General features: G+C 39.0%; 1 protein-coding gene across 3 annotated transcripts in view; it reads right to left on the minus strand.

Annotated features, from left to right (window-relative positions):
• Positions 1-25412, minus strand: part of LARGE1 (LARGE xylosyl- and glucuronyltransferase 1) — a 275959-nt gene that overhangs the window by 223070 nt on the left and 27477 nt on the right. The window contains exon 1 of one of the 3 annotated variants that reach the window (XM_066184005.1): positions 2248-2263. The exons of the other annotated variants lie outside the window; for them this stretch is intronic. The gene's annotated coding sequence lies outside the window, so the exon portion shown is untranslated. Of the gene's footprint in view, positions 1-2247; positions 2264-25412 lie in introns of those variants that run through there. 3 annotated transcript variants of the gene reach the window in all.

Here is a 25412-nt window from a genome sequence, read left to right on the forward strand (position 1 = left end):
TGAAAATCTCCATTTCCAACCTAGTATTTCTTCAGACAACATATAACATTGAGATCTCTAGAAATGCTCAGTACAAGCCCAGCTATACTCTCGCTAAAAAGGATGACAGTTCTGCCACTGACCTAGAGGAAAACAAAACAATGAGCACTCTTAGAAATCACTGTTCTGAAAACAGCAATTTGCTCTCAGTTTTATTCTGAGGGGTATCTGAATTATAGTCTTAATTTTCAGTTGAAGTTTTCCATTAGAACATGAAGTAGAATCATAGTTCAACAACCATTTTAAGCAATCCTATGGAGAAAAACACCTTTACCATTTAACTGTCCTTCTTCCAAGAATCATTCATACAGAGCTGTCTGTGAAATCAAAGCAAAGGGCAAGTATGAAAAAGCCTGCAAGACGCAAAATGCATGTATATACATTCTTTATATAGTTCAATTTAATCCCTTTCATGAAAACTAAGCCTTCCAAATAAAAAGTAGCCTGAGTTAAAGTCTCTCTCTACTCCTTTCTACATGCGTCTACAAAGTAAACAGAGGAAAAATTGTCTAAATTGTAAACAATGGTATTATTCTAGAGCTACCTACATTCAAGACTGATAATCTTGCCAGGTCCTTAGAAGCAAGTGAATTTTTGAAAATTAATTTTCTGCAATAGTTTTATACTTGCCCAGGACTACACAACATGGATTCCTTCCCTTTGCAACACACACGTTGCCTAAAAAAAGGAAGTTTCAATTCCCCTGCTTACTCACAAGCTCTCCCCTGACTGAGGCTAATTACATTTTGAAAGCAGGGTCATCCACCAAACAGAAGGGAAACCTGAGACAGATAATTTAGGATCATCAGCATATCTAGAATTTAGGAGAACAAAAACTGTATTGTACGCTGTACTAAACCACACCTGCTCTCTTTACAGCCAAAAAGACTGTCAATACCAGAAACAGTAGGTATATGAATTCTGTAGGTAAGAAGACTACTAGGAACTGCCCCCCTTATGCAATGGTTTCACATCCTGCTCCAGCCCAGCCAAAAGGATGAAAGGGTTCACACCCTCTCTGTCCCACTTCCCTCTTTCCTTACTCTGGCTGAGAAAAGCACTTGGGGAAAAAAAATACTCCAACTGTCTACATCAGTATAAGTTACTTGTTAGTTTCAATAAATTCAAAGCATGTAGGAAAAGTAGGATTCAGTTGCTGTTATAACTTGTTTCTACTAAGCTGGAAAGTATACGTGGTCTGCAAACATCAAATAACCAAAGTTTATCCTAAATATTTTAATTTTCAAATAATCTGGATTTTCAAAAACAGGAACCTTTTTAACAGCATCCCATTATTTGGAAGCATAACACAAAGTCTTGTTTGTATCTCAGCACCTCCAAAGCCATCCAACCCACTATGGAATCATGGAATTATGCACAGATGTGACAGAAAAACATACACACTTCTTACTCTGTATATACATGTTTGCGTTTATTTTAAACAGAACATACACAACCTGTTTACTGTGTTCACACTTGTGTCAATAAATGGGTTGACATTTTATAATATACACACTATACGCACAGCATTTTTAGGAGCAGGAAATAGATTTCTAAAAAAAATATTAGATATTTCATGTATCATAAGCACTTTTAAAAGAACATCAACAGGTTGTCCACTTTGGAGGTAAAAAAGAGAAAGCAAGCCTCCTGGGCCCAATTATCACAAAATGTGTTCTCTTTCATTCAGTTTTATCATTCACTTAGCTTAGGGAAAGGTGAATCAGTTGGCTGAGAGTCTGTGGACCAGAACTGTTAAACAGTATCTGATTCTTAGTTTCCATCAAATACATAGCAGATCCAGTGGAACCTGTCAACTTAGTGTTACACAGTGTTAAATGATGTCAGTAAGCAAAGATCCAGATCCTGGCTACATAATTCAGACTTGGGGAAAAAGAACAAGTCCTTTACGATTCTCCAGAATCTCCTCTGTTTTTACCAATTGTCTAGAAGTACCTACAAGTCTGTCAGTCCTTTACTCCTACTGTCTGAAATAAGATTCAAATAAACTGCATACCTCCATGTCTCCAAAGAAATGCTTTTCTTGCCTGCAAGTTATCTAGCACAGAGGATCGAGACAGAGAGACATAATCAGAACTTGTCTCTCCTGTACCACATAACTTTCTGCATCACCTTTTTTCTCCCCGAGACTTTTCAGAGCTGTATTTTTTAAATCATTTGTGAAGGAAAGAACACAGAGACTTTCACCTCTTCTATTAGGTATGATTGAGATCCGAAGTGACTGGAGATTTGTTTCCTCTGAAGGTCTTCAACTTAGTTTCTTGTGAAAAGGAATGCTTGTCTCTCCAGGTATTTCCCATTCATAACTTCTGGATAATTTCATCTGAATTTGACTGAGTGTCAGCATTTTCAGTAGATGAAATTCCTGCTAGTTTCGTGAAAATCGGCAACAGAGAGAGCATAGGAAGAAGAAAACAGTGAGCATTCCCAGTGAAGGAAGGTAATTACACCTCAATCTTTATCCAACACTTTAGCATGTAAATGGGTTTGCACTAACCACTCTGTCTGTTGTTAATTCTCCAAGTAAGTAGGTGATATGAGTGGGATCTGTGAATGTTCTGTAGAGAGGTAAATTAGGATAACAGGATACATTTCAATAGAAAATCAGTCCTCATTAGTTCAGCTGTTTATGAAGCATCCTGTTTTACATTTAAATTCCATGCTCAGTGTACTATTGAGTACTGTGGTTAGCAGAACAAATAGTGTTTTGACATTAGAAGAGACTGAAAACTGAACCATCAAAAAAGAGGGAGAAATTTAGTCACAGTTATGACAACTCTTCACTGATATAAAACCCAGAAGATCTGTAAAAAGGTATCAGACAGGAATATGAAAAGTAACTAGTTGAGGGGTGTCATGAAAGTAGAGATCTAAGCTTCCTTGCCATCCTGAATGAATGTCAAATTTGAATGTCAGGAAGAAGGGACTCAAGAACTCTCTCAGTTCTGCTTATAGTTCAGTTTAAAAGAGGTTCTTCAATAAATAACGCAACTATGCAGATAATGCCCTAAACATCTACTTTGTACATTTCAAGCCAAATAACATTCTGACTTTGCAACTGTAATTTTTCCTACTACCAGGTAAAATGAGAGAGAGCAGAAAAATCCTGTTCTCCAAAGGCAGTAATGCTATTCATTCTAAGACGACACGCAAACTTACCAGGGACTTCCCTAACACGGCAGTCTTTGTAACAGATTTTAAAAATATTATCTTCAATCTTTTACAGAGTATCAAATAATTAAATATCTCATAATCCAGAAAAGTATTTTTGGCAATGTGTTTTAGACCTCAAGGATGGCACTATATTTCCTTTAAGCTTACACAGCTCTTCCCAGAGCTGTGCTGCTGTCTCCACAAGGCATTCACAGAAGGCAGCATACCAGCCTCTACCACTACTTCAATAACCAGACAAGCCAAAGCAATAACTCCTCTCTGCTCATTTTCCACTTTACAATCACCTTTTCTGAACACAGTATGCCAAGTTCTGGATGTACAGCATTGCAGGGAAGCTATGGAAGTACAATGGTTTTAGTATTTCCCAATTTTGCAAAAACACCTTTCCTGCTTGATCCTTTTTAAGATACTTGCTCTCCTTTAGGATTGCATCACACACAGAGTTCATAATCACCTTGCAGCTGACAGCCACGCTGCATTCTTTCCCCTCATCCGTCATTTTCAAACAACAGCATTTCCATGCTATCCCTATAATGCACCTTCTTTTCCTGTCCAGCATTCCAGTCTACTGTTCCAGTGCTCCACATCATCAGTAATTTCTCTTGCCACCTTTCACGCCTTATTCTAAACTTCATTTTGTTTAACCTTCACTAGTATTTTCCCATGTAACAGTGCATCGCATTTTGAAATCCAGATAAATAAAGACTCCTGCTTCTTTTTTTTAGAAAATTAGTTGCCATGTTAGATAGCAGATTAGTGTGGTATTTGCATCTCTCCTGGTAAACTCCTGATGCATTTTATGTCATTTGCAGTTCACCTCCATGTCTGTAAGTACTCCCTTCCTCAAAGTATGTTCTAAACTAATGCACTGAGATCAAACTAAAAAGGGGAATGCAGTCAGGGGAACATCTGTGCTCTGGTTTTAAAGAGAGAAACTACACCTACCCTTTTCTAGCCATATAAAACAACCTCTTATCTGTCAATTCTATAAAAATCCTAACCAGCAGATTTACAATTTCATGAGCTGGTTACTTCAATATTCTGAGGTAGGGATTTTCAGGTCTGCCCAGTTTCAACACATTAATTTCTCTGCTGTTTGCTTTCACCTCAGAAATGGTAATTTTCATGTCTATACATACACCCCTTCCCAAGAGCTAGCTTGCCTTCCCTACACACCCTGCATTTTCATCTTTACTGTAAACAACAGCAGAGCATTTAAGGTTTCAGGCAGATGCAGATTACACTTTAATCACCAGCCAATCATTTCTGTGTGGTGTTTTCACATTTCCTTTCTCATCCTCTGATTACATTAAGAGTTAACAGAGCTACTCTATATTTTGACTTTCTTTAAAAAGAGATCTACTCTTCTGTCACAGTACAGCTAGTCTGCAGCTGGACAGATAAATCTGGCTATAATAAGAAACCCAATTTGGCTCTCCCTAGTTCGATAAACAAGCCCCTAGGTGAACAATCATAGGATAGATTTAAATTCAGAGACCTCAACCAATCCCTTCCAACCCTAAATATGAAGATGTATCGTTGGCCAGGGAGCCGGGTGGTGTTCAGACCCAGACCAATCAGTGTCTAGATCCAGGAGTTTTGAACTCCCTATATAAGAAGGTTCTGAACAATGAAACAGGCTGGTTTTGCCCTATGATCAAGAGGACTCAAGTCATGATTTCTGTCTCCAACCTACGACTGCACGTAACACTCTTCTGCATTGGTGACAAACTTCAGCACTGAACGTGTGTTGAAGGCTATTTTATAAATAGGAGCAAACTCATTCACCACTGGGAATTACTGAATTAATCTCAAAAAAGATAAGAAAGTTTAAGAACTTGTGAAACTGCTGCACCATTCAACCTGAAAACTGGGCTATGGAGATTTAACAAAAATATGTGTAAAGAAGTAACAGAGATGTCCATGGAGCAGCTGTAAAACTTTTAAAGATATTATATATTTTCATAAATAAAACTGAATCTTCTGTCTTTTGAGTAGATTTATGTCATTGTTTCAAAGCAGTGAATATATGAGGAAAATACTAACATAAACTTGAATGATTCAGAAATAAGCTGTGCTGCTGCAAGGTATAACTAAATAGGTTAATTCTCACCTGTGATGTGTGCACAGGTTACCAGAAGGCAGGTAGTTAACTTGTACCAACTACTGAGAAAAAACAAGTATCCACGTTTGTACCCTATGCTAAAACACATTCGGTGTGAGGCACTTCAGTCCTCAGCTGAAAAAGAAGCTGCCACCCAGACACTCTGTTACAGAGTCAGGGTAAGCATGTACACAATCAACCCAGCAACACAGGTAGCTGGAACACAGAATCTTGTTATTCATATTAATCTGCTTAAGTATCAGAATCCTCTATATCTACTCAAAGGTTGTTGGTAGTGTGCAGGCCCAGGGGCTTATCCCTAAGGTAGCTGTGCCTCAACCCTGGAAGGATCAAGGCAAATAGGGAAAGATACCCTTTTAGAAAAGGGTGAGAAAAACCTTCCTCCCATGGGCCTTTGCAGCCACGTTAATATTTCTTGAATTTCGTTGTTCTATTGGTTTGTTAAGTTTATGTCACCCTGTTACCATATATGCACACCTCCCAGCATGTTCCTCCTTCCCCTTGGACCCCATTGGGTTATTTTTGCCGCAGTACCCTGCCCCTGTGATCCTATCCGTCCCCCTGGTTCCTAGCCACCCCTCTGCACCATTTTTCCCCATCCCTATTGGACCCTGACCTCAAAACCACCCATTTTCTCTGCTATATAACCTTGGATCCTTGACTCTGGTCCCTGGAACACATTTGAGGCTGTCCCCACGATGCCGACAATAAACAACGCTCAGCTTCCCAAACGGGACCCCGTCTCCTCGCCTTTATCAGCAGACTGCACTGGGCCCCAAGGCACTGGTGGCTCTCAGGGACGTGCAGTAGCACGATGCAACATGGTAATTCACCACTGAACAGATGCAAGTCTGGCTGTTTTGTGCTGTGGAGCCCCAGCTCAGGCCCAGTACTGTACACACAGTCTCATAAACACTGAACAGAGGGGAGTAGTCATTTACCTCGCCCTGCTGGCTACACTCTTGCTAACACAACCCAGCATGTAATTGGCCTTCTTCGCTTCGAGGACAAAGAGCTGACTGATGTCCAGTTTGTCAAAAAGCAGGGTTCCCAGGTTGTCTTCTGCAGAACTACTGTCCACCTACTAGCCCCCATCCTGTAGTTACTGCATGACTCAATTCCATGTCAGGCGCATGACTATGCTTGCTTTCCATTCCCTTCTTTGATTTGGGTTCTTTATTATTGCCCCTCTGTATCCAGGCTGAGAGACACAGGTAAATGTGATAGGAATCCAGAACTTCCAGGAGAGAGATTAAGGGGTGACTCTCTCCTTTCTCACCTGTGTAATCAAGGAATAGTCACAACGTGACTATTATATTTAAAAAAAAAATGCATACAGCATAACGGAATTTCTTTTGAACTCTTCAGCTATCAGCACACTACCTTGTAAACTACTTTTACCAATCATACTTTTTTTTTCCTTCCAGAAACTCTCTGACTTTATGGCAAAAACATTTAAGTGGTGTTCCAAAAGAAGAAAAGAAAATACTGTGCTCCTCTCCTACCAGTCTTCTTGACACTTAGTCGCCCTTAATTCTTTTTTCTTTATCTACTAGAGGATAACTAGTAATCTGGCCTCTTGTCATGAAGTGGAAATACATTTTTCCTTTGTCTCAGACTGCAATCTAGATTGCCACTAGTGCTGAAATTTCCTCCTGCTTTTTGTTTTAAAATTAAATAGCTACATTACCTTGATTTCATAGCTAATGGGGGTGGGAGATGTCCTATTTCTGAACATGTGCTATTTACAGAACAGTCTCATGTCAGTGCTAAAACACAGAAGGAGTGAGTCATCTGTATCCTGTACATGAAAAACTAAAATATTGCTTCAGTACTTACAAACCCCTTGACCAGGTCTCCTATTCTAGCAACACACGACGAGCATCACAGTTATGCACTGACTGAGTAAGAAGCAAACATGAATTCTCATCCTACCAGGCATGCCATATGTAGAGCATTAACTTAAACCGGGGCAAAGAGGATTTACATAATAGCTTTATACACTAATCATGTATTCTTCGGACCTCTACAGTTGGCAAATAAAAAAAATGGTGCCCTATTTATCAGGACAATTACTCAAGGGATCTTACAACACAAGAGAAAAAGTATATAAAATCAGTACAACACAACTTTTTTTCCCCATTCCCTAAATATCTCTCAGAGTCTAGAAAGTACCATTATGCAAAATTCTTATGTCTTTCTCCATCACCCAAATACCCTGCGGCAGACACCCTGGAAACATGTGGACTAATTTGAAGCAGTTCAAAGGAGGTAACTCAGAAGAATGGATATGCTGTCAACAGACTTAAATTTGTTTGTTTCAGATTACTTTTCTGGGGAGGAAAAGTACTGTCAGTGAGGAATACAGCAATGCTAACATAATAAAATACTAGTAAGCCAGGTTGACCACAGTACAAAATCCCCAGTAAATACTCATCACAATTATTCCAAAACAATGTCACAATTTCCAATACTTAAAATTTTATTTATTTATCCTTACATTGATTTAGAAGTTACACAAAATGAGGAAAATGCAGCATTGGCCAAAGGAAAAAGCCTGCAGTATGCTAATCTCACCCAGCTTTGCCAAGCCACCTCTCTCTTGATCTGCAATAACTCTTCATTTTAGTTACAGATCTCCCTTGAAAAGGGGTCCTAGATTATGGCAGACAGATTAGAGTTGAGAAAAGATGTCCAACAGAATAAGAACAACTAACTCTTTCACTTGGAGCTGAATACGGTGGTATTGATCCCATCTCGAAGACAGTTACAGCATCAAAGGCAAAAGATAAAATTTAAGAGGATCCTATTACTACAATCAACCTACATGGCACTTTGCAAACCATTGAAAGAGATGACCTGTGCCCAAATCAACTTAAAATATGCAACAAAAAGAGGGAACACGAATTAGGTACTCAGTACAGAACAGGCAGTGAAATTGATAGATTTTAGTTTAATATATATAATTTAGTCTATTCTTTCACACACAGAATGATGGGGTTGCAGAGGATGTGTGTTTTAAGGAGGAATTCAGTCAAGAAAGACAGGTTAATGTTTGCAAATACATATAAAGTAAAAACAGCTTTCTGATGCAGAGAGAAATTCTAAGCCTAAGAGTCAACATGAGAGAAGACAGTAATAAGCAAGAAGAACCTACAATAAGGGTGCAGTGCAGGGAGGGAAGGAACTAGGGGGACTAATGGTACAGGCAAAGACTTCCAGCATCCTGGCTGTCAGATGATCGGATGACTGTCAGGTAGCCCTCGGCATGGCCAAAAAATTAGTTCAACAGTCAAAGTACTTTGACACATAACAGTTGTCCTTTGTACCTCAGCAGGACTAAACAAGGACATAGAGGTAAGCATAGAATAAATGATATATGAATGAGGTGGAAACCAATCAGAAGACATTGCAAGGAACTCTTCTCAACTGAGTCAACAAAACCCCTACAGGTGTTCAGCCAAAGACAAAGCAAAAGTCTGTCAAAAGTCTTGCACAAACCATCTCCATGTAAAGCCAGATGGTGATTCTTTATTCAGGTAAAGACCCTCCTATCCTTATCTATACCACTATTTCCTTCAGATTAGAGTAAAAGTCACACTTTAGAGAATCATAACTTAAACCTACATGACTCCTAAACTTTCAGTTCACAGCTACGAGACTCCTATATCCTAGCTGTGAGCTGTTCCAGGGGGGAAACTGACGGGAACACACAAGACATGGATAATGAGGCACGCCACTGTTTAATCCCCACCACTTTTCATTCAGTACTGCTGCAGTAACAGGTGGTGCTTCAAGGAGCTGCCTATATATAAAAAGAGTTATTTGACTTTCAAGCCCAGAAGAGTCACTGTCTATCTTCTCTGAGAAAAAGGTGGGAGGATGAATGGAAGGAATCATGCTGCAGGCCATAACTGGCCCATGAGCTGCAATTTGGATCAAGCTGCTGTAAATCACATGGAATAGACTCACAGACAAGAGGGAAATTTTGGCATTGACCATGTTTAACATATTTCTCCTACCTGCTGACATTGGAAAACAAAGCTCTAGACAACTATACTTCTGCTTATTCTAAAGAGCATTTCAACCACAGGAGACAGGTTGCACATACAGGATGTTCATCTTAAGGGGATTTCTTTCTCATCCTTTGGGATTTTCTTTCCTGTCTGCCCAGATCTCATGGTCCAACACTTGCTAGCAAGCTAACTTTTCTTCTAAAATTCTTAGTGTACAACCCACAGAGCAGAAACATTTTGAGTTAGTCTGTGCAACAACCATGCTCTTAAAGGTTAAACTGAGGTCTTAAACTCAATACCTCAAGAGTCTTGAGCTGGAGGAGGCTACTGACTTGGTTTGGATAGCCTGTACTTTTCCTTCATGGACTAAATAAAAAACAAACAAACAAACAAAAGACATTGAAACCAAATTTTATACTTCTCAAGTATTCTGTGTTTATTTTTGTACTTAAAAATTCATTCCATTTGTCATGCAAACTATCCAGGTAATGAAGTGTTACTTATCAGAAGGCATAGAAGTGAAGTCTGTCAAACTACAGAAACTAAAGCCTACAAATAAGCAAACCTATTTTTTACCTTTTCTCATTACACCGCTTCTTTGCAAATTTGGTTATATACACAGACTTCAGCCAGGACCAACTTCATGCCAGTGTCCATTATCTCTTTGTTACCCACACAGAAAAGATGAGAATATTGTTCTTTCCAATAATTGTTCTTTCCACACTGCTTTTTCACTCTGGAAATAAACTTATATTTTTATTAAGTCACACAGCATCACAGAGTATTAAAACAGCCTGGGCTGAAGGTTAATCTAATTCAAGCTTCCATGAGTAAAGAAGACTAGATGAAGTTATCTAGTATCTTGAGCACTCACAACACATAACTAAGACAGTCACATAACTGAAACACTTTAAGAATCCAACAAGAAGCAATGGAGAACAAAACACATTTTCCTGAAAATGCAGAGTAAATTACCCTTGTTATCTTATGCTTTACTGATAATGCTATAATGGATGCAGTAGTACTTACAAATCAAATTATTAGAGACTTTATAAAGTAGTACAGCATGAACTTAAATATCACAGCGTATTACTTGATAAGTCAACAGTAACAAGAAATCCCTATGCCCAGTTTTTTGCTTAAAAATCAATCCCCATTATAAAAGAATTTGGATAATGTGTTAAATGTGGAGAATGTGCTATATTGACTATCCTCATTAAAAACACAAACAGCAGATCTAAAAACCAGCAACAGCAGTAATTGGCTGGAAGGTTTCAAACAAATTGAGAGCATACTAGAAAATCCCCCTGAAAGGAAAATAGGGCTCCTAGATCCAGAATCTCACAGGGAAAGCCAAGCCACAAGAGAAAGTCAAATTGCTAAATGCAATATGACAGAATCGGTGATAAATAACTAAGCTCTGTTTTGTAAATTATCAAATGCAAAGCAAAGTACTGCAGGCATGTCCCACAGTGGTTTACATCGCACTTCACTGACTGTGTTAATTACCATTTTATGAGCAGAGACAAGTCCTTTGCTTGTCCACAGATCTTTTTCCAGAATAATTCTGCTTCTCACTCCAAGACAGAGCTGAGCTCCAACTGCTGTTGCACATTACATTCTCTTAATAGGTCTGTACTCTTTAGTTTTGCAGGTATCAAAACAGCAGACTTTCTAGAGATAGCTACTTCTCCCAAGGTTAAAATAAAAGCCATACCTGCATTAGGAGAAATGGCAAATTTCCCCAGGAATCCTGGATAGACTGAATGTGCCAAGCTGTGTTATAACCAAGTATCTAGTTAAGTAATGAAGACCTTACATAGCTCAGCCAATTATCTTCTCACTTTGCAATTCAGAATCATGCAGTTTCCCAGATCCAATTTCTATCCTGAAATACAACTTTCTGAATGGAAAATCAACCAGGCACAAGAGAAAAATTAGATTTTTTCCATTTTCCAAGTTTTTCAGAAAGCCTTTGGTAATCAAATATTCGTTTGACTATCCATCTCTCTTGCTCTCAACATTGTTGTTTTCCTTGTGTTTGTAAACAATGAACAAGCTGAAGTAATCTCCTTTTTTCCTGCCCCATCAAAAAAACCCCAAAAAGCTACCATAGGAGACTGCCACCTGACTAACCAAGGGCCCTTCCAAGCACACAACATTCTTGTGCTGGTAACACAAAAAGAAGCAGTACATGTTCCTCAAGAGGAGATGGGAATGGTGCTGTTGGACTTTTTCAAGGGCAAGGATACTGGAAATGTGCATGAAGCTGCCCTGCTACCATACACTTCTGGGCATAATTAGTCAACTAGAAACCTTCCCTTGAGAATGACAGGCAAGAAGAGAATACAATCAGTGCGTAAAATAGGAATGAACAGGCCATGTTGGTGAAGTTAGGAAATAACAAACATCCCAGCCTTCCAGGCAGTTTTGTTCTGCAAGGTAACAGGTAACATGTAAGAAACAGATGTGCAAGGACCAACACTTAATGATGCATCTGTTTTTGATCACAAAATTGTAACTAGAAAAGTTCCTTTGGGCTGGAACACAGGAATTTAGGTAATTAAATAAACCCCCCAGGTGGTTGTATTTCCACAACACTTCTGAAGTTTTTGAAGTTCTAAGTCTGTTCCTTCTAGGGCAACAAATCATACATGGTTAAAAGATGAAAAACAAAACACATTTCTGACAAACAGTAATTAGTGCTTGGACACTCCATGAGCTGTAGTACTTGACACACCTCTAGCTGCTCCAAATTTTTCAGCTATTTCAATCATACCCAGGCCTCTTGCATTTCCCTCCGGGATTGCCGGTAATTCTCCCAGCTTTGTACAGAATATGGCTGGAAACTGGTCCATCATGTGACGTGGCCTCTTTTACTAGAAACACTTGCTGCCGTCTGAAAGGGCACTTGGTTCTCTAAGACAGAGTTCTTGTAGCTGGGAGTTCAGCACAGTGCACCTCAGAAAGAGACAAATGGCCCTGGTTTGACTGACAAAGTTGAATCCAAAATTGCTGCCACCAATTGCCAACAAAATGCTGCCTCAGCCACCAGCTGTGGAAGCTGACACTTAGTCACATCAGTATCAAGGCAAATAGGTGAAAACTCCTTTCCATACTTAGCCATCATCTACCAGGATACTAACACAAACTTGAAAAATAAAAGAACCCAGATTTCCAGCTATTCATGGATCAGGTTTAAAGGCTCAAACACAAGTGGTTATTTGTCTTACCACTTTTATTCTCTTATTTCTGACACAGTTACTTTTCTCCCTGGTACCTGTAATAACAATTGAAGTTAACACAGCTAAATTTTATGTAGTTCCTCATTCACACTTTACCAAAATCCTTTATCAAATACAGAACAATAAATGTCTATGTCTTCCCATGAGTGATACTGCTCTAGAATTTCCATTCGTTAAATATGCCAGCAGAAAGAGCATAAATTTTGTGTGAATGCCACAGCAAGGTTTATTTTCTGTGAGTCAATAAAAATATTTTTCAACAACTATGTAGTAAATATGTAATAACAAAAAATATACACACATTATTTCTATACACACATGTACACGAACATGCACCTGAACATCTGATATGGAATTCAAAGAATATTTGGATTCATAATAATTAATCAATAATAGCTACTGTCAGTATTTAGCAGCATTTTAAAACGTTTTAAAAACTGATAAATATTTCTTGCTTTCCTTATACTTTTAAAACAGGTTCCGTGACACTGCATATCATGTTTCATTCCATTAATATTATGCTGGTTTAATTCAGCCATTTTTAAGATAGAAATTTTTCATATTCATGCAATTTAATTTCTGTGTAATATTTTATTATGACCAGCACCTATGACTCAGCAACCCTTTACTATTCAAAATGAGGCGATTCACAAAATATAGGATCCCGTTCCAGCATCATGTTTTAAATACCCCATTAAAAAATCCACCAACTCACAAGTTGTGTCAGTGCAGAAATTTTCCTAAAACAATTTGAATATGCCTGTCTTCATTTCACCCTGTCTTTACTGATGTACTGCACAAAGAATGACTGATGAAGAATTCACCTATCCTAGCAAAATCTAACAGCTCTACCTCTAAGCTAGCTGAAGGTAGGAAAAATGAATGAGAACTGCACCGAGTACCTAAGGAATAAAGAACAAGAGAGGTCTGCAGATCAGACATTTTTCTCAAAAATAATCTGTAGAAGGCTGAAAGAAGCATGGTGATTTGCTAAATTAGAAATGCCTTCTCTTTGCCTTTCTCTATCCTTCTCCCTCCCTGTTTACTTTTGCTGCCCAGTCTATTTTTCATCATCTTCCTTCTCCCTCCCATTACATCTTTGGTTTTTATGATCTCCCTGAGTCCTTCTGTGACTACATCAACAAGCCCGCTAAAAGTATTTATTAAGCAACAGTGTTTTCTCACTGAGAAGTATCAACATGTCAGTTATTCCAGCTCAGAAACATCAAAAGTCCAAAGGAGTCTTTATTCTCCTTCCCCCTTCCACTTTCAACCTCTCTTGGACTCAAAGCATGAGCCTGAGTCAGAAACCTCCTTACTGGGATCATAAGGAAGAGCTACAATACAAACAAGGAAGTACCTACAGTTCATAGATCACATTGTTACTTGCCATAACCATTGTCACACTTAGAGAAGCATTTCTATTTTTCCCAAGTCTTTTAGGTGATGAAGATTTTTAACCCTGACTCCCAGCAATCATACAAACTGCACAAAACCACTGAATGAAGAGCTATACTTTTATTAAGTAGTAACTTCTAGTTTTAACCACAGCTGGGAAAAATAAAATCTTAAAAGATGATGTAGTAAAATAATATGAAGATGAAGTAGTAAAATAATAAAGGCCCAGTACTTATTTCCATGGGTTTGAATCTCATAATTGCTTTTTGGTGGGAAAGCAGGTTTCTGATATGCAATTCTGGAAATGACAGTAACACTGCAAAGGGAAACATTTGACTCTTCTGCTCATTAGGATTACTGTAGACTTGCAGGAAGCATTATGTTTGCATTCTTAGGTGATAGAGAAAATTATTCTGTAGCAAACCAGATTCTTGTTCAACTCAAGGCAGACAGAAACAGTTACATGGAGTTCCATCCCTCTAATGTGGAATCTCCCATGCAATTAATTGTAGGATGAGAGCTTTGCTTTCAATTGATGAATTTAGGAATCTGAAAAGAATTCCTAGTTATATATGAACCAGGAAGAACACAGCCTGCGTGTGGAGATCCCACCTGCAATTTTTCTGTGTTTTATACTGGCTAACCTCCAAGATCAAGAAAATTAAATCATAGAACATCCTGAGCTGGAAGGGACCCATAGGGATCATCAAGTCCAGCTCTTGACTCTGCCCAGGACAGCCCCAAGAGTCACACCATCTGCCTGAGTGCCTTATTCAAATGCCTCTTGAGCTCTGTCAGGCTTGCTGCTGTGACCACTTCCCTGGAGAGCCCACTCCAGTGCCCAAACATTCTCTGGGTGAAGAACCTTTTCCTGATGTCTTTTCCAAAATCCCCCCCGACCTGGCTTCATGCTGTACCCTGGGGTCCTGTCACTGGCAACCAGAGAAGAGATCAGCATCGGGACTTGTCTGCAACATTTCCCTTTCGCATTTCTTACTCTAGATTTACACAATCTGTAATAAAATTATTGTTTAACAGTTCTCCCGGACTTTCTACAAACAAGCCAAATATTGGACCTCATATTTCTTAAGTTACAACAGGTCTTCTACGAGTTCAGAGTACGCTAAATTGTCAATATCTTAAAGGAAAACCCAGAAGTCCTTGAAACCAAGATAGCAACAGCTTTGACCCTGGCAACACCTTTTCAAACACTTAACTTCAACATCAAGAATTTTCCACTCTCCACAGGATTGCTTGCTTTATTAAAGTGAATGCATGGTTTATGTACTTGCAGAATTATAGCCTAAGTGAAGAGGAACTGCATTCTGAAAATTTTGTTATCCCAGTGTTGCAGCTCTTGCAATTACTGCAAGTTGCCTGATATTTGTTTTTCTTCTTCCAAATCACAAGAGCTTGAAGAATTGAACCATAACAGCTCAAAAACCCAGATGTAAATAAGAAGAATCTATTTAAAAATGCTAGGCTTTTTTTAGCAATCTTCTGATTTTAAAAATTACATGAGTGTGCTGCAAGGACTGATCTCATTTCTGAGTTTGCACATGGATTCTGATAGCAGCTGGGGAACTTCCATGAAGTGCATTTAATAATTTCCCCCAACCCCCACTAACCCTTTAAATAACTGCAACATTACAAAATCTTAAATGGAAATTTCCTAGAACAATGGGAAGTTGAGGGGTTTTTTTCAATTAAAGGAAGAAAAAAGATACACTACTTGAACAGGAGCAAGGCCAGTGTGGATTACAGTAGTATTTGTTCAAACTTTACATTTTCCAGCCAAAAAAAAAAAAAAAAAAAAAAAAAAGAAAAAGGAAAAAGAAAACAGATATTTCACTGTTTTTCACTTCTGTAATCAACAGATCCAGACAAAATATTGAACTTGATTTTCCTTATTTCTCCTTAACTCCAACACTGTCCCGTTTTTACACTCTTACAGTTCTTTGGGCATGTAGAAACAGCTGCTCTTGACACCACATGAAATTCAAACAGCTCTTTCAGACTTTAAGAGGTGGAATCCTCCACAGAGGAAATAAAAATACTGAGATCTCATTAACTAAGTGTATACTACCACACTTGTCAAATAAGTATTCAATAACAAAATATGAAATATCACATACAGTTAATCTAGACTTTTTTTGTACAGTGTTCTGTGACCAGCCAAATCCAGAAAGTCAGCAAGAGTGTGAACTCATTAAAGGCAAACTCTCCTAAGGCTTCCTACTAGTCTTGAAACTGGGAAGAAAATTCAGATTATACTTAATCAAAGGTGGTCAAAATTTAACATTATGTGGAGTTTCAGCTGTTTACTAAGGTTGCAATTGCTGATGCTTCAATAAAAACTTAAAAATTAACAGGGGCACTACTCAAAACAGATTTTTGAAGAAAACTGATGAGATATTAGGAACGAATTATGATTTTGAAGCCTAGTTTTTGCCCAGCCTACATTCACAATCCACAGAAGAATGGCATCATTTCAAATTCTTGAAGTTCAAAAGAAAAACACAAATGCACATTGTATTTCAGGTGGAAATGGGCAAAGAACACTGATTTCTTCTGTAAGGTGGGGTTTTTTTCCATATCAGTTACAGCTTTCAGTGAAGGTCCCCTGAAACCCAAATAGATAGGACCAAATACCATAAGCCTTCCCATCACTGCAGATACCGTCAGTGCTCCAGAAATAGATTTAAACTCTAGACAACTTTTTCCCTTCCCTTTCTCCCAGCAATCTCCCCTGCACACAGTACTACTGAAGCCCCTGTATATGAAATAGATTTAGAATCTACTTTTTGAATTCCCCTGTGGCAGGAAGAAAATGAAAAACCATTCTATGAATCTTTAACTGAGGATTGCTATGGCAACAAACATAATTCAGAACTTTTAAAGCAATTTCTACTGGGAAGTATTTATACAGACAAGTTAGTACACGGTGTTAAAACAGTCAGAAGTGTGTAATCAATCAGAAGGGATTACTGACAAAAAAGATGAAATTAATTTCAAATATAATGCTAAAAGGTTTAAACTGCGACTGTTTGACCTAGTACTTAGACAGGACAACAATGAGTATAGGAATGTTTCCTTGACCAGGTAAGTGAAAAAGCACAGATTTGAGCACTGAAGTACAGAAATTCTTATGATGATCAAGCAATGAATTCAAACAAAAGAGCAGTAAAATAGCACTTCCTCCTCTGCTTTGATCTTCCATAGTGTTTACAATTACACTTCGGTGAAATTTTCAGTGGCACAGAAACTCCTCCTTAACTTTCTTAACTGACAGATTAAGATTAAAAACAATGATGGTTTTCTAGAAAAAAAAATAATGGGCTGTGACTCAAGAGGTAACAGTTCTACTTATAACTCTGGATCAAGACCTATGCATTTTAGTCATGTTGCAGTTGTTTGCATTTCCCATTTACATCATGAGATAATGCTAGTTTTCCCCTTAATCCTATGTCAAACTTTCCTTTTTGTTAGGTCATTAACTTTTCCAGGAAGAACTGTTTTTGCAACATGGTTGTAGAGGGACAGTGCACAGATTTTTTTGGTTGGGATTTCTGACTATTACGATCTGCAGGTTTCAAAATGTGTATCACAGTTTAAAGACTGGTAGTAAAATAAGCATTTACTGTGGCTCTAATGATCCAAAACAATCTGTGACTGCAATAATCTAAATAACATTTAGAGTAGAACTGAGAGAAGAAAGTGACAACATATTATCACAACTGGTTTTGATTGATAAGCTTCATCTGTGTTAGACAGAACAGTGACCACCTGTCCACAAACTGCTTATAATTAGGCAAGCTGAGAAATAATCTGTGCCATTACTATTTCGAGGGACTTTTTTGTTCACCCCCTTCATCCCTTTCTATTTTCAGAAGAGCCAAGTCTAAAAATAAGGTGATAGGCACATAGCACAGCACTGCTTAAATGGGATTTTGTTTACAGAGACTTTGCATCAACAAAAAGGGTCAGAGAAACACTTTATTAGAGTTTCCACAAGCTACCTTGAGATCGCCATGGTTTTATACTATGTATTGTATATATAGCTATATATATTACTGGTTTTGATTCAACAATGCACTTATATTTAGAAGACCTAAAAATTGATGTATTCTATTATGCTTTCAACTGCAATTATAACCTTTCAAAAGACATTTCAAATTCTTACTAAGGCCAGATATCAACACCTATACGTGAGTAGAACTCCACAGCAGGGCAATTCCAATACTACTGTAGCAGCAGGATGAAGGGAATGCAGTCCTTAGAAGAACGCAAGGCCCAGAGACTCTAAGTTCAATTAGCAGTATATGGAGGATAGGATTTATATCAATGCACGGGCTGCCTTGCTGTAGCACCCTCAACTAACTTTACCTAGAATTCACACTATGAAATAGCCCAAAGAAAAGCATCTGCCTCAGGAAACCACTGCATTATAAGCATATATTTTCTTAACTACCAGAATTATTATATTTCCACTACTAATCTAACCAAGATGACAATTAAAGCATGCACAGTGCTTCAATTACGGCAAGTCTGTAACTCATTCTGCTCCAAATCTGCAGTACTGGGAACCTCCTCAGGTGCCTTTATTTGATAACACTGCATGTTATGGCAGTCACTGATGAAGTTTTCCCTTTCAAAACTAATACAGCAAGCACTGGTTAAAATAGTGCCTTTTAGAAGGTACAAATAATAGCTGCAAAGAAGTGACAGCAGGAAAAATTTTCCAGACTTGAGAAATCTGCTTCTAAGATAAAATAATTCTCATACGTTATAACAGATGCTGAGAATTTTTTAAAAAGTCCGTTTACATAGGACACACGCAAATACATTTATTTTTTTACTTCCTCTGCAGCTGCAGCTAAGAAACTATTCCCAGATCTTTGCTGAGATAGTTGGTGATTATCACGTGCAAATAAAAGAAACAAACATCAACACATTGTATGCCACATTAAGTTCTATTCCTGATAAAACCATTAGGGGACAGCAATACAGTCAAATGAATGGTGAAAAGACACAATACACACTGAAAAGAGTGGGGAAATTTTACACTATTGAAAAGACATTACAAATGAAGCCCAGTAAGGACAGTGTCAGTTGCATGTTTCTGCCACTGTTCATGGTTCTCTTATCAATTCTATACAATCAACATTCATCGCTGTACAGTTCTGGCTTTCAGCATCTCATCACTGTTATTTTAGAAAACTTAGTATAAATGAATGCACATTTTATAATTTTATGCAATTCTGATTCTAAATTTCTATTCTGACCTCACTGTATGAAGAGAAGTAATATTCTCTACTTTTTTTATTTAAAAATAAAACCAATTGTCAGTTTAGGAACACAACTGCACAGACGACTTGATGAAGTACAGAATGAAGCATTAAGTTTAGAACTACTGCAGAAGAAAATGCCTGTATTGGGAATAAAAGCAGCCTAACTTACTAAAAAACACAATGCAGCGTTTGCAAAAATAGCCCAGGCTGTACTTACCCCCTGCTTCCATTTGGGAGGTCTTCAGTCCCAGAGCAATCAGGTATTGAGTGGGCTGCAAATCATACTTCTGTAAATATATCAAACATGATTTTGTTTCTGTTTAAGCTTCAAAGATTCTCTCATATTCACGCTGCTTATTTTTAAAGCATGTGCCTGCACTTAATGAATAAAATTCATTAAGGAGATAGTTACTCAAGAAGTATATTTACTTTGGAGTTATTTTTACTTCACATCTTCCATTTAGCCCTTCACCACCCATTTTTATCCTAGTAAGCTGATGAGGAAAGGTCAGTGAGCATGGGAGCAAATTTGGTATTCAGCTGAGCACCACATTAAAGATAAAACTGACAGCTGTAAGAAGATAAAGGGTAACTCATTTTCACTCGGTTAACTTCTGCGGATAAAAGCTGGTACAGAGCACAAAAGAAACACTAACTATCCTCAGCAGAAGTCAGACAGACTTTCAAGAATCAGTGCTAGCAGTAAACAGGTAAGAGTCAGTGAGACCTGTTTGTCTACCTGGGGACATTGAGAAAAATCAATCAATTCATGTTAACTACACATGTGGAATTTGAGAAGATTAACTAGACTACATTTAGGGACTGTGTGAACATGCTTGCTCAGAATTATGAGCTCTATTTGTTTGAAACAATTCAACTGGGAGAAGAAAGTATCCACAGAATAGATTCAATCAAGTTAAACTGACTTCTTTAAAATTGACATGTTTGATACTAGAGCTCTGTTTTCCAGAGTTGCCATGTATGCAATCCTCGACTTCACACACGAAATTTTTACAGAAGCCTTGGCTCAACAATTGCCTATCCTTTACTGCTCACTGCTTTAGGACATAGAATTGGAACTCATGGAATGAGAGCAAAATTCACATCATATAAGCACAAAATCATTAAAGTTGGAAGAGACCTCCAAGATCATCAAGTCCAAGCTCTGACCAGACACCACCACGCTACTAAGAGCCACATTCAGTTGATTCTTGAACACTTCCAGAGATGGTGACTTCACGACTTCCCTGGGCAGCCTGTTCCAAAGCTTGACAACCTTCCAGTGAAGAAATTCTTTTTGATTTCCAAACTGAACCTACCCTGCTGCAGCTTGAGGCCACTTCCTCTTGTCACCAGTTGCCTGGCAGAAGAGGCTGATCCTCACCTGGTTACAGCTTTTCAGGCAGCTGCAGAGCAATAGGGTCACACCTGAGACTCCTCCGGAAAAAACACGTCCAGCTCCCTCAGCTACATCTCATACTCACTCTCCAAACCCTTCACCAGCTACACTGCCCTTCTCTGGACATTCTCCATCACCTCAATGTCTTCCTTGCAGTGAGGGGCCCAGAACAGAACACAGATTTGGAGGCATAGCCTCACCATTGCTGAGTACAGGGGTGCAATCACTGCTCTGGTTCTCCTGGCCACACTACAGCTGATACAGGCCAGGATGCCACTGGCCTTCTTGGCCACCTGAGCACACCTGACTCATGTTCAGCTGCAGCTGACCAGCACCCCCAGGTCCTTTTCTATCTGGGCTGCTTTTTTTTTCCAGCTGCTCTTCCCCCAGCTTATAGCACTGCATGGGGTTGTTTTGATCATAGAAATGTTTCGATTGGAGGAGGACCTTGAAAATCATCTAGTTCCAACCTCCCCACCATGGGCAGAGACACCTTCAAATAGAGCAGATTGCTCAGAGTACAGGACCCAGAATTTGGCCTTATTGAATCTCATATTATTGGGCCTTGGCCCACGGACCCAACCTGTCCAGATCCCTCTGCAGAGCCTTACAGCCCCCCAGCAGATCAAGACTCCTGCCCAACCCAGTGTCATCTGTGAATCTGGTGAGGGTGCACTCGATCCCCTCATCCAGATCACTGATAAAGATATTGAGCAGGACTGGACCCAATACTGAGCTCTGGGGAACACCATGAGTGACCGGAAGCCAAGTGAATGTGACAACATCCACCACCACTCTCTAAGCCTGGCCACCCAGTTTTTAACCCAGGCAAGAGCATATCTGCCCAAGCTATGGACTGCCAGCTTCTCCAGAATGCTGCGGGAGATGGTACCAAAGTCCAAGTAGAATACATCCACAGCTTTTCCCTATTCCGCTCAGTGGGTCACCTGGTCATACAAGTAACATCCAGCCACTGTGCTTAGCTAGAATATACCAGCAGGACTTATCCTTCCAGAAGAAAAAAAAATGCACCAAAAATCTCCCTGTGGGTTGCAAGAATCCTGAACCATCCTGCAAACAGATGCAACATGCCTATGGAACGCATCTGACGTGCACTGGGTACATGCACATTCACATTTCAGTCGCCAAGTATACAAGAGTCAGGTGCCCAGGACTAGTCAGCACCACTGCTGATGAAACCTGTGGACCACCCTCTGCTTGTTCCTACACTCACTAAATCTGGGTTTGTTTATTCGCAGAAGCTGCGATCACACCTCCTAACCGTGGCTTTTATCTGCCATAGCTTCGTGTAATTTCACACATGCAATTACTTATTTGGGTTTCAGATTCCCTGGCTCAGCCCAGCAAGCCTCCTTCCATATGAAGTCAGAAGAGACAAATTATGTCCTCACATGTTGGCTTGGATGTGAAAGACTGTACATAATTCAGTTTTATCTATTTATATATGCATGTAAGGTTGCAACCATACGCACATAATTAAAGGCATAGCACCACAGTGACACCTCCAGTTGCATCTTCTTTTTTCTCAGAGAGATTTCAAGCCTCGCAATATGGACTCTAGTGACAAATGAATCCTGTATTTCTCTCAAATATAACTATGGCTTTGAGATTCATATGCAATGCCAATTACTGGAGCAGAGGGCAAGAACATGCACTTAACCAAATTTTCCTTCCAACAACTTTGATTTTTCTTCCTCTATGGTAATACAAAGGGCAAGGAATATCTTGCAAATATATCTTATTTCCAACTACCAGAGCAACAGCTGCCTATTTGATTACTCATTATCCTCCTTCATTGTCTTAAAGAACTTCTATTTTAGTGATTTATCATGTTTTTTAATTAAACTCAATAGTTCAGAAAAACTTGATCGAAGAAACACTGAACTCTTAAGATTGAAGGGGGGTGGATTTTCAAACACACAGACATAAATCAGGAATCAAATTCCTTCTGAAAGCCACTGGGAGTAAGCCTACTGTCTGGGGCCTGTATCTTTAGTGAAGATGTTTCAGCAGGAACCTAAGACAACATTAGTCCGAGCACTACTCTAGTTCAGACAGTATTAGCCTAGGCATGAAAGGCCATATCTGGAGCACTGAGTGCACTTGGTGACTTAGCTGTCATTGCTGCTTTAGCATCTCCCCTGACGAAAGGAGCTGGGGCTCAGGTACTTGCTGTCCAGTGCTGTCAGGTCATGCCTTAGCAATCAGTGAGAGAAGCAAAGGTATCTTCTCAGTTTAAACACAGATCTCCCACGTATGGAAGGCAGGCCTCAGACTGCCTCAGACTTAGGAAAATTTTTGTTGCACAAGGCACATTTGAATCTGACTTAAGGAGTCATATATCACCACTCTTCCAAAAGAATCCTCCCCATCTAAACCAGTTTCTGTTAAGATATATCTGTCGTACATCATAGAATCATGAGAGAGTATGGGTTGGAAGGAACCTTGGAGATCTTCTAGTTGCAATCCCCTGCCATGGGCAGGGACACTTTCCACCACACCAGGTTGTTCAGAGCCCCATCCAACCTGGCTGTCTTGGGTTTTGTAAAGAACATGCTATTCCTATTCCATCTGTTGAAACTGGGTGGAGCAGAATTGCTTATCTTTGCCCAAATGGGTCAGCGTCGCTTATCAGATGGTGGAGTGTTACTTATCTCTCTTCATTGTTCCACTACTCCCATGGGGATATCTTCTGTTAATGGACCACTAAAAGCTCACCAATGACATGACACATTACATCGTACTATTGTAAGATGCTCCACACAGGGAGGATAAGCCTAACCATCTTAACCTAGAGAAAAAGGAGACACAGTGCCACCAGGTATCCAGTTTTCCACCAGATCCCTGGAGGAAGACCGGACCCATCTCACCATTACTGGACCCGTTTTCTTCAACGGGACCATCTCTACTCCAACAGAACCACATCTGCCACTCCAGGAGAGCTTACTTTGGACTGCTTCCAACACTCTGACCAGCAGGGTGTCAGGCTGTATTTCTGACTCTCTCAGGGTTTTCTAGGATTTCCTGTTTGTTTGTTGCTTGCTTATTCTTCTGTACTACAACATCTGTGTTTTTATATCCCTAGTAAAGAACTGCTATACCTATTCCAAAAATCTTTGCCTGACAGCCTTTTAATTGCAAATTCATAATAATTTGGAAAAGGGGGGAGGGGCTTACATTTCCAGGGAGACTCCAACCCTCCCTGGCAGATACCTGTCTATCTAAACCAAGACACTGGCCTTAAACACTTCCAAGGATGGAGCACTCACAACTTCTCTGGGCAACCTGTTTCAGTGCCTCACAGTAAAGATTTTGAGTAATACATAAAATGTAGGCTGAAAACTCCCCCAAAATTTTAACAGTCCTAGTACCATTCTCCTACCAATATTCTAATAAAAACACGGTTTCCATATATCTCCAGAAGGAACACCTTATTAAGGGTGCATCCCTCAACTGCTATGCACGTAATTTGTTGTTCAAAAACGCATCTGCAGCCGAGGAAAGACATTTATATTTCTTACTGTTTTTCCTGTTCCACTGAATTCAGACCATCAGAGTATTATCAGAAAAATACCAAATTCCTCTCCTCTCCCCAGCAGTCTCCAGCCCTTCTATAATGAAGGCATGCTTTTGTGAGAAAGAGAAGTGAAAAGTTCATCATGGGCTAACTTGGATGCACCAACTAAGAATTAATAGTCATATTCATGTTGAATAAAGCACTATCAAAAGAAAATTCTGTAACAAGCTTGCACATCAATACTGCCTTTACAAACAGGACAGTAAGCTCAAGTGAACTGTTACTGAAATCAAAACACAATTAATCTAAACCCTCCTTTTTACAATAGGATAAGGAATAGTAACACAGCAGAGTAGCCAAGACCACAATATAAGACCATTTATGAAGGCACCTAAGTATTCCAAGGTACAAAACACCACTTTTCTAGGCAGCTCTCAAATCCTAAATTAGGTAGAATTACAGATTCTCCTCTAGATTTTCCTCTTCTAAGAGCAGGTCAGAAAGAACCAATCTATTTGCTGACTACTATGTCTACTCATATGACTAAAAAACAAAACTCACCAAGATGTCACAGATCAAAAGTTCAAATGCCCTCCTGCTTTTGACACCTATGGCATGGTAAAACAACATAATAAAATAATTCCTAGTAATTTCTGTCTGTACAGGACAGAGTTCAGTTTTATCATTTCAAATACTCTGATGCTCTCCTGCACCAAAGAATAAACACAAAATCTTTGCGCTAATGAAAAAGAACTGCAACATGTGACTGCCAGATTATCTGCAGACAATCATATTTGATAGGTATACAAGATAGGATATTCTGGCTTATGAGACAATTCTTTGGCATTTTATACCATCTACATAAATAATTTTCCCTGAAAGAAGTAGTGGTAAACAGCTTCTACAGCACAGGCAGACTGCAGCTATGTACATATGCATAGGACGAAGAAAAGATAAGGTTGCCAGCTTCAAAGATGAGAGGGCAGAAATGGAAGCTTAGTCACAAGTCATACATACTGGAGGTGTGAGGTAGGAGGGAAGAATAACAGCTCATCCTGAAAACAAGGATCACTGCACATTCCCAAAATTAACTGGACATTGAATATGAAAATAATAATAAATATATATATATATAAATATATAAAAATGAAAGCTCCAGAAAGCTG

Source organism: Chamaea fasciata, unplaced genomic scaffold (genome assembly GCF_029207755.1).
Source record: "Chamaea fasciata isolate MVZ Bird 193981 ecotype frontalis unplaced genomic scaffold, bChaFas1.0.hap1 SCAF_5, whole genome shotgun sequence".
NCBI lineage: Eukaryota > Metazoa > Chordata > Aves > Passeriformes > Sylviidae > Chamaea > Chamaea fasciata.